Source organism: Cetorhinus maximus, chromosome 10 (genome assembly GCF_964194155.1).
Source record: "Cetorhinus maximus chromosome 10, sCetMax3.hap1.1, whole genome shotgun sequence".
Classification (NCBI taxonomy): Eukaryota; Metazoa; Chordata; class Chondrichthyes; order Lamniformes; family Cetorhinidae; genus Cetorhinus; species Cetorhinus maximus.
In genome coordinates this window covers 80124191-80134588 of record NC_135888.1, presented here as the reverse complement: position 1 = coordinate 80134588, position 10398 = coordinate 80124191, and positions in this window count along the sequence as shown.

Genomic DNA, 10398 nt, shown 5'->3' with positions numbered 1-10398 from the left:
ACCCCATATACACCTCCTACATACTTTGACACTCTCCATAAAACCAATATATCCTTGTACAGCCTGTACAGACTGTAGTGCTGAAGACCTATGGTCCAGAACTAGCCATACCCCAAACTAAATTATTCTGGCATAGCTACAAGATTAGCTTCTCCCTATCAATGTGGAAAATAACCCAGGCCTGTCCTGTCTATAGGACAAATCCAACCCAGCTAATTACTGTGCTACAGCTTACTCCCAATCATCACCAATGTGATGAAAGTTGTTATCAGCAGTGCCATCAAGCAGCACTTATTGACTGATAACCTCACAAAGGTTTGAGGATCACTTGATCACCAGGATCACTTGATTCTAGACCTCATTAGAACCGTGGGCCAAAGCACACAAGAGCTGAATTCCAGCGGTGATGTGACAGTGACTGTCCTTAACATCAAGACAGTATTTGACTAAGTGTGCCACCAAGGAGCCCTGGTAAAAGTGGAGGAAATCCTCTACAACATCACAGAATCACAGTGCAGAAGAGGCCCTTCAGCCCATCGAGTCTGCACCGACACATGAGAAACACCTGACCTACCTACCTAATCCCATTCACCAGCACTTGGCCCATAGCCTTGAATGTTATGACGTGCCAAGTGCTCATCCAGGTACTTTTTAAAGTATGTGAGGCAACCCGCCTCCACCACCCTCCCAGGCAATGCATTCCAGACCATCACCACCCTCTGGGTAAAAAAGTTTTTCCTCACATCCCCCCTAAACTTCTTGCCCCTCACCTTGAGCTTATGCCTCCTCGTGACTGACCCCTCAACTAAGGGGAACAGCTGCTCCCTATCCACCCTGTCCATGCCCCTCATAAACTTGTACACCTCGATCAGGTCGCCCCTCAGTCTTCTCTGTTCCAACGAAAACAACCCAAGTCTATCCAACCTCTCTTCATAACTTAAATGTTTCATCCCAGGCAACATCCTGGTGAATTTCCTCTGCACCCCCTCCAGTGCAATCACATCCTTTCTAAAATGTGGCGACCAGAACTGCACACAGTACTCCAGCTGTGGCCTCACTAAGGTTCGATACAACTCCAACATGACCTCCTTACTTTTGTAATCTATGCCTTGACTGATAAAGGCAAGTATCCCATATTCCTTTTTCACCACACCACTAACATGCCCCTCTGTCTTCAGAGATCTATGGAAACACACGCCAAGGTCCCTTTGTTCCTCAGAACTTACTATTGTCATGCCGTTCATTGAATACTTTCTAGTCAAATTACTCCTTCCAAAGTGTATCATCTCACACTTTTCAGGGTTAAGTTCCATCTGCCACATATCTGCCCATTTGACCATCCTGTCTATATCTTCCTGTAGCCCAAGACAGTCAACCTCACTGTTAACCACCTGGCCAATCTTTGTGTCATCCACAAATTTACTAATCCTACCCCCCACATAGTCATCTATGTCGTTTATACAAACGACAAATAATAGGGGACCGAGCACAGATCCCTGTGATACGCCACTGGACACTAGCTTCCAGTCACTAAAGCAGCCTTTTGTCATCACCCTCTGTCTCCTACAACTAAGCCAATTTTGAATCCACCTTATCAAATTACCCAGTATCCCATGTGAATTTGCCTTCTTTATAAGTCTCCCATGTGGGACCTTGTCAAAGGCTTTGCTGAACTCCATATAAATTACATCAACTGCACTACCCTCATCTACACACCTGGTCACCTCCTCAAAAAATTCAATCAAATTTGTTAGGCATGACCTCCCTCTCACAAAGCCATGCTGATTATCCCTGATCAAACCTTGTCTCTCCAAGTGGAGATAGATGCTTTGCTTCAGAACTTTCTCCAATAGTTTCCCTACCACTGATGTGAGACTCATTGGCCTGTAGTTCCCTGGCTTATCTCTACAACCCTTCTTCAATAGCGGAACCACATTAGCCATTCTCCAATCCTCTGGCACCTCCCAGAGAAGAATTAAAAATTTGGGTCAAAGCCCTTGCGATCTCCTTCCTTGGCTCCCTCAGCAGTCTGGGGAACAAATCATCTGGACCTGGAGATTTGTCCACTTTTAAGCCTGCCAACACCTCCAATACCTTGTCACTCTCTATATCAATTTGCTTAAGAACCTCGTAGTCTCTCTCCCTGAGTTTGATATCTTCATCCTCATTCTCTTGGGTGAAGACGGATGTGAAGTATTCATTAAACACTCTAGCGATGTCCTCTGGCTCCACCCATAGATTGCCCCCTTGGTCCCTTTTGGGCCCTACTCTTTCCCTGGTTATCCTCTTCCCATTGATATACTTATAGAATATCTTGGGATTTTCCCTACTTTTACCAGCCAGAGCTTTCTCATATCCCCTCTTTGCTCTCCTAATTGCCTTTTTAAGCTCCACCCTGCACTTTCTGTACTAATGCTCTGCTGATTTCCTTTCCTTGTACCTGCTAAAAGCCTCTCTTTTCCTTCTTATTGTAACCTGAATATCTCTGGTCATCCATGGTTCTCTAGGCTTGTTACTCCTTCTAATCATCCTAGAGGGAACATGTTGAGCCTGTACCCTCCCTATTTCCTTTTTGAACACCCCCCACTGTTCCTCTGTAGATTTCCCCATGAGTAACTGTTCCCAGTCTACCTTGGCCAGATCCTGCTTTATTTTACTAAAATCCACTCTCCCCCAATCTAAAAAATTTTTTTGGAACTTGCCGATTTCTTTGACCATAACAAACTTAAACTGTACCATGTTGTGGTCGCTATCGCTAAAATGCTCGCCCACCACCACCTCAGCCACCTGTCCGGCTTCATTCCCCAGAATTAGGTCCAGCACTGCGCCATCCCTTGTTGGACCCTCTGCATATTGACCTAAAAGGTTCTCCTGTACACATTTCAAGAAATCCACTCCATCCAAGCCCTTAGCACTATGCCTATCGCAATTAATGTTGGGAAAGTTGAAATCACCTAATATAATTACCCTATTGTTATTGTTTTTACACACCTCCACAAATTGTGCACATATTTGCTCTTCAATTTCCCGCTGACTATCTGGGGGTCTATAATAAACACCTAACAATGTGGCTGCCCCTTTTTCATTCTTAAGCTCTACCCACAAAGCTTCATTCGATGCCTCCTCCAAGATATCATCTCTCCTTACTGCAGTAACTGACTCCTTAACTAATAATGCAATGCCTCCTCCTCTTTTACCCTCTCCCCTCTCTTGTCTGAAGATTCTATATCCCGGAATGTTAAGCTGCCAATCCTGCCCTTCCCTCAACCACGTCTCAGTGATGGCTACTCTATCACAATTCCACGTGTCAATCCTCACCCTTAACTCATCCGTTTTACCTCTGTTACTCCTGGCATTAAAGTAGAGGCCATCCAGCCTTGCCTTTCTCCCTTGAAGCTTAATGCAGCTGTATTCCCTCTGACTTGATTGTTCTACTGTATTATGATGTGTCCCTATTCTGCTAACACTCTGTGTCCCCTCCCCACGCCGAATTAGTTTAAACTCCTCCCAACAGCACTAGCAAACCCGCCCACAAGGATGTTAGTCCCTCTCTGGTTCAGATGTAGACCGTCCTGCTTGTACAGGTCCCACCTTCCCCAGAAATGGTCCCAGTCATCCAGGAATCTAAAACCCTCCCTCCTGCACCAACTCTTAAGCCACGTATTCATCTGCACTATCCTCCTATTTCTGAGCTCGCTAGCATGTGGCACTGGGAGTAATCCAGAGATTACAACCCGAGAGGTCTTGCTTTTTAGTCAACTGCCTAACTCCCTGAATTCTTGATGCAAGACCTCCCCCTCTTTCTACCTATGTCGTTGGTACCAACATGTACCATTACCTCTGCCTTATCACCCTTCCCCTTCAGGATGCCCTGCAGCCATTCAGTGACATCCCGGACCCTGGCACCAGGGAGGCAACATACTATCCTGGAGTCGCGTTGACGGCCACAGTAGCGCCTATCTGTTCCCCTGACTATAGAATCCCTATTACTATTGCTCTTCCTCCCTTACTCCCCTCCTGTACAGACAGGCTGCTTGTGGTGCCAGAAGCTTGGCTTTGTCCGCTCTCCCTGGAGGAATCAGCGCCCTCATCAGCCTCCAAAATGGAATACCGATTTGCGAGCGGAACCCCAGGGGACTCCTGAACTACCTGCCTGTCTCTCTTGGACTGCCTGGTGGTCAGCCATTCCCTTCCTTCCTCAAGTCCCTTCATCTTCGGTGTGACCACCTCTCTAAACGTGCTATCCACGATGCTCTCAGACTCGCGGATGCTCCACAGTGTCCCCAGCTGCCGTTCCAGCTCTGAAACCCGAGCTCCAGGAGCTGCAGCTGGACACACTTCCTGCACACATGCTGGTCCCGGGCACCGAAAATATCCCCGGCTTCCCACATGGAGCACGAGGAGCACACCACGGCTTTGAGCGCTCCTGCCATGACTTATCCCTTTAAATTAAACCTTTTATCAATTACTCTAGGGCCCTTCTTTCCTGATCCTCGTTACTGTAGAATATACAAACTGTAAACCACAAAAATACATTAAACTATAAGCGATTAAGGTAGTGAATACCTTACCCACTACGTACCAGTGATTCCTTTCCCTTGTAACCTCTCCTGCTGCAGCATGCTCTGAAGATTTAAGAGGTTGGATAGCAAGGAAAAATTGCAAAGAGCACCTCGCCCCCTATGCATCAATTCCCGCTTTGCACCAAATTGCCAATACCCACTCTGGCTGTGCCCCACTCAGGATGTGCTCTCTCTCCTGTTTGTGTTTAAGCAATAATGAGAAGAGTGATTGTCAAAAGTGTGCACATTGGCAGTTTTGTATGTTTGGTTCATAAATGAATGCTGGACAGCTTGATTGGCACCCCTTCCACAAACATTCGCTCTCTCCACCACTGACACACAGTAGCAGCAGTGTGTACCATCTACAAGATGCACTGCAGGAACTCACCAAGGCTCCTTAAACAGTACCTTCCAAACCCACAACCACTACCATCTAGAAGGACAAGGGCAGCAGATAGATAAGATCTCATCCAAGCTACTCACCATCCCGACTTGGAAACATATCGCCATTCCTTCACTGTCGCTGGGTGAAAATCCTAAAACTCCCTCCCTAACAGCACTGTGGGTGTACCTACAGCACATGGACTGAAGCAGTTCAAGAAGGAAGTTCACAACTACCTTCTCAAGGGCAACTAGGGATCTGCAATAAATGCTGGCCTAGCCAGTGAAATCCACATCCCGTAAATAAATACAAAAAAAATTTAAGACCTAGAAGAGGAGGTGGGGGGGCGGGGGGGATGCGGTTGTTGGGAGGAGTGGCATGGGTGTAGTGGCAATGTGAGGATCATTAGAGAAATACTGTCCCTGGGTATAACGGATGGAGCAAAGGTCTTCTCCCACCTGAAAATATTACACAGGATTAACAAAAGTGTTGAAGTCTCTATTTTTAATTGAAGCACAGCCTGTGGAAATATCCAGGTTCTTTTGAGATTAAGGAGAATAATAACATTTAAAAATACGGCAAATATAAGTCATTGCAACAGAGTGGAATGTAATGCCTTCCCTTAATGGAGGTTGGTGGAGGATTAAGTCAAGTGAACAGCCTTCCCACCAACAGAGGCCCTTATGTGGACAATTAATGCCCAATAAAGGGCTTCATCCCACTGTCGTTGATATTCACCAATGAGGGGATTCGCCATGCGGGAAGCCCGGTTTTCTGATGGGGGGGCCCCATGTACAAAGACAGTCAGTGCCACCCCCTTGTCCTTACTGCTGAACACCACCCCCCCCACCCCTCCCCCCACCACCCCCTCCCCACCATCCGGCAATTCCTCACAACCCCCCCCACCGCATCATACACCTGTGGCCTGGATCCCTCAGTGTCCCTGGGCCTTGAGTGGGCACATTATTGGCAGTAGCCACTGCCTCCCCGACAGCGCTACCAAGTAATGCACAGCTGCTGGCCTCTGAATGGCCAGCAGCTCTCGGCAGACAAGATTTCTACATGGGGCCTTTGATCATGGACATGGAAGGCCCACCGCTGCCCAGTTAAGTGCCTGATTGGGGCATTTAATTCTGTGGCTTTCCTGAAAGTAGGCAACCCAGGGCTCTTGCCAGCGTTCCAGTCACCTACGTTAAATTACGCCCACAAAGACAAAACCAAGTGCAGGGCATGAGGATAGAGGGACAGGGGAAACATGGAGCCAGGCACACAGATGTAACTGAGGTCTCCTTTAAAACAAAGGTTCTGTTATCAATCGTACATAATAACTGGATTTAATCACTCTTAACTAGTTATATTGAAAGAGCAATTCTGGGAAGGAGGGTGGGTAAGAAGTATATTTGTACAATGGACAATATCCTGTTGGGTGCTGACTTAATACAGTTTCGAATCATATCAGACACACAGCTAACTTGTTATGTTCTTGGATTTCCTGACATTATTAATAAACGGAGAAACTAGTGGCAATTTAAGATGTCTAAAAATGGAATATTTTGCAGAAGTAGAGTCTTGCATGAGATGATTTAAGGTCAAGAAACCAAGTGCCTCACTCCTACAACAACAGCTTGCATTTATATGCCACCATTAATGTAGTAAAAAGAACGAAGCAGGGACAAACAAATTGCGGCTTTTATTTTGATAGGCAATGATAAATTTAAGCTTACAGCATAATTGTTCAGAGAGCACCCATTTGTTTACGTCCATGGAAAATGTTTGTGCCACCTCTTTGTTTAACTTCATTACTTTCAGAGGAATTGTAGGAATGGAACTGTTCTTCTGCCAGATTAGCAATGTTGTTGCCTCTTATTTAAATGCCCCAGAAAGATGACACTGGATTTCCCAGAGAAACAAATTTTCATGTACACACTTGTTTTCAGGAGGCACAATTAATAGAAAGAAATTAGAAACAGAAAATTTATAGCAGAGAAGGCCATTTCAGATCACCGGGTCCATTCCAGCCAAAGGAGACTTATCCAGCCTGATCCCACCTTCCCACTCTTGGGCCATAGCCCTGTAGGTTACAACTCATTAAACTACATTTTAAATGTGATGAGGGTTTCTGTCTCTGCCACCTTTTCAAGCAGTCAGTGCCACACATCTGCCACTCTCTGGTTGGAAAAATTTCTTCTCAACTTTCACCACCCCTCAATCTTTCTACCAATTACTTTAAATCTATGGCCCCTGGTTATCATTTTTGCTAAGGAAAGTTGATCCTTTCTAGCTAGGCCTCTCATGATTTTAAACCCCTCAACTAAATCTCCCCTCCACCTCCTCTGTTCCCCAGAAAACAACCAAAGTATCAAATCTTACCTCATAGCGTAAATTCTCCAATCCTGGCAACAACCTCATAAATCTGTTCTGTACCCTTTCTAGTGTGATCACAGTCTTCCTATACGGCAGAATTCTTTCTCTCATCGGACAGGCACAGCGGGTGGGCCCAGGAGCAGTTGCAAAGCCGACTGCCAACCACGATCGGCCCCTGGCATGGATTTCTTGCTGACTGGCCAATTAACGGCCAGCCAGTGTGAAACGCGTGCTGCAGTGCTCAGCGCTGCCAGAATGGGGGGGTGGGTAGAGAAGGAGGAGTGTGAGCGACCGGAAGGTTGGGAGGGCAGCGAAAATTTTCATTTAATTTGAAGGGTTCTCAAAATTCCCACATTTTTCATATCATCAACAAGGATAGGACTTTTGGACTTTTACCAGAAACCAGACAACGAGAGGAGACAGAATACGTTTTCTTCCCTTTAAAACAATCAACCCAGAGAAAGGCACAAAACTAAAGCCCATCAAAATCTTGCATAAATAATCGCTACTAACTACTAAGGCAGGAAGACAACAATCAATGCAATTATGCAAACCCATCAATACTCCACACATACAATGGCTTTCAGTTCAAGACTAGTTACAGGAGCAGGAAGACAATGATAAACATCATGCAAGCCCATTAAAAACAACAAGACAACAATCACCTGAAAAGGCCCACCAAATTCAAACAAAGAACTAACCTTGATTTGGATTGAGATAAGAAATTTGGAAAAAAAACAGTGTAACTGGGCCCACATACAAAGGTAAAGGGGACACAGGAGGGTGAGCAGAGTTTAAGCAGGGAGCTGAGCCAAGCAGAGGAAGGAGATCTGGAGGTTTGCAGGCCCGCAGGCAACATCACGGTGAGGGCCACGGGGTGGCAGGCTCAACCAAAGACAACAAGGCCACAACCGCAGCCCTCCACGAAGCTGGACCACCCACAACTGCGCCCTCCACCCAACTAAAGAACCTTTGCAGATTCCACAGACCAGGACCACATGGGAATGGCAGGCCCCAGAGTACACAAAGAGCGTACCCCAAAACTGCATCCGGCTTACCTGGCTGGATTTCGAACTGTCAAGGAACCCTGGTTGGTGAGCATGATCCCTGACCTCTCCTAGTTCAACTTAGTTAGATTTTGTGGGTGGAACAAGGGTAAGGGGATTAGTAGCGTGATTTTCTGTCGTTATGCCGTGTGTTCCCCATTCTTAACTAAGTGTACTTTGTAAGTCTGTATAATCTCAGTGTAATCCTAATGTTATAAGTTCATTTGTGACTTCAATAAACACAGTCTTTTTCTTGCACCAAAACCAGTTGTCTGCTGCACTTTGTCACAACCCCCAAATAAGTCTAGAACCCAGGGAGTGGGAGCGATTCGGACCGCTCAGAAGTCAGAGGTGAAGCTGACACACACACCACCACCCCCTACACATTAGAACTTTAAAGGCTTTAATAGGCCTTTTAATTGTCAGCGGACACTCTGCCAATTCCCACGTGCACCCACCAACTGAAATATCATGTGCGTGCACGATGACATCAGGACGCTCGCCCAAAATCATCGCACGTCATTTTACGCTCGTTCCAGTCGAGTGCGCCCCCATCCAACAAGCACATCCTGCCCATAATGTCGTAACAGGAACTGTATCTTGTACTCTAGCTGTGGCCTAAGTAGTGTTTTATACAGTTCAAATATAACCTCCCCGTTCTTACATCCTATGCCTCAGCTAATAAAAGAAACTATCCCGAAAACTTTCTTCACCACCTTATCTAACTAACCTGCTCCTGCTTTTGCTTCAGCTTTAGTTGTGTTGGCATCACAGACCACTATTCTGCCAACATTTATACAGGTAGCACTAGCTGAGTCAGGCGTGACCTGCTGAGATGGTCGCCCTGATAATGAAACATTTCTAAATGGAAATAATCCAAAGATGGGCCTTGAAGATTTCCAGTGAATGGGGCTGCGACTATTTCTTTTGGCAGCTTGTTCCATTGTGGGATTGTCCTCGAGAAAAAAGATTGTTGATACACTGCTTTGGAAACCAATGGCGCTTGTAAGTTTTTGTGGATGGCTAGCTCGTGTTTTGTCATTGCCGGAGGACACCAGGTACTTGTTTCTGTCAATCCCCACCAGTTCATCCTTTGGAGTCATAGAATCATAGAGTCATAGAGGTCTACAGCACAATAAAAGGCCCTTTGGCCCATCAAGCCTGTGCCGGTCAAACAAGTACCTAACTCATCTAATCCCATTTTCCAGTACTAAGCCCATAGCCTTGTATGCCATGGCATCGCAAGTGCACATCCAAATATTGCAGTGAATTGCTACAAAACTGAGATTTCCCTAATGCGTAAACCATGTAGTCATCTGCAAATAGTCGCACCCTGTTTTTTAACTTATTGGGAAGCTTGTTTTCTCTTCAGGGATCTGTGGAGATGCACCACATTTAATCCCCCTTGCCCTCCGCCTGACCACAAACCTTCCCTTTTCTACTTCTCATCCTTCCCCTTTTGACTTCCTAAAAACCTATTAGATTTCTAACTTTTCTCAGTTCTGGTGAGAGGTCATTGGCTTTAAATGTTAACTCTGCTTCTATCTCTACAGATGTTGCCAGACATACTGAGTATTTCCAGCATTTTCTGTTTTTATTTCAGATTTCCAGCATCTGCAGTACTTTTGCTTTTGCATGTGATTCAGGTGCCTGGGTAGATCTGGGGCATCCTTCAGTATGCACCAGCAAGAGTATCCAGAATGGCTGTCATCTGCTGTGCCTTGCACAACATCGTGCTCCTAAGAGCTGCAGGAGGAGGAAGGTGGATGATTGCTCTGCATCCTCGAACATAAGAAATAGGAGCAGGAGTGGGCCATTCAGCCCCTCAAGTCTGCCCCACCATTCAATAAGATCATGGCTGATGTGCCCCAGGCCTCCACTCCTCTCATGCCAGCTCCTCATAGCCCTCAATTCCCCAATATTTCAAAAATCTATCTACCTCCTCTTTAAATATTTTCAGTGATCTAGCCTCCACAACTCTCTGGGGTAGAGAATTCCAGACATTCACTACCCTCTGAGAAAAGAAATTCCTTCACATCTCAGT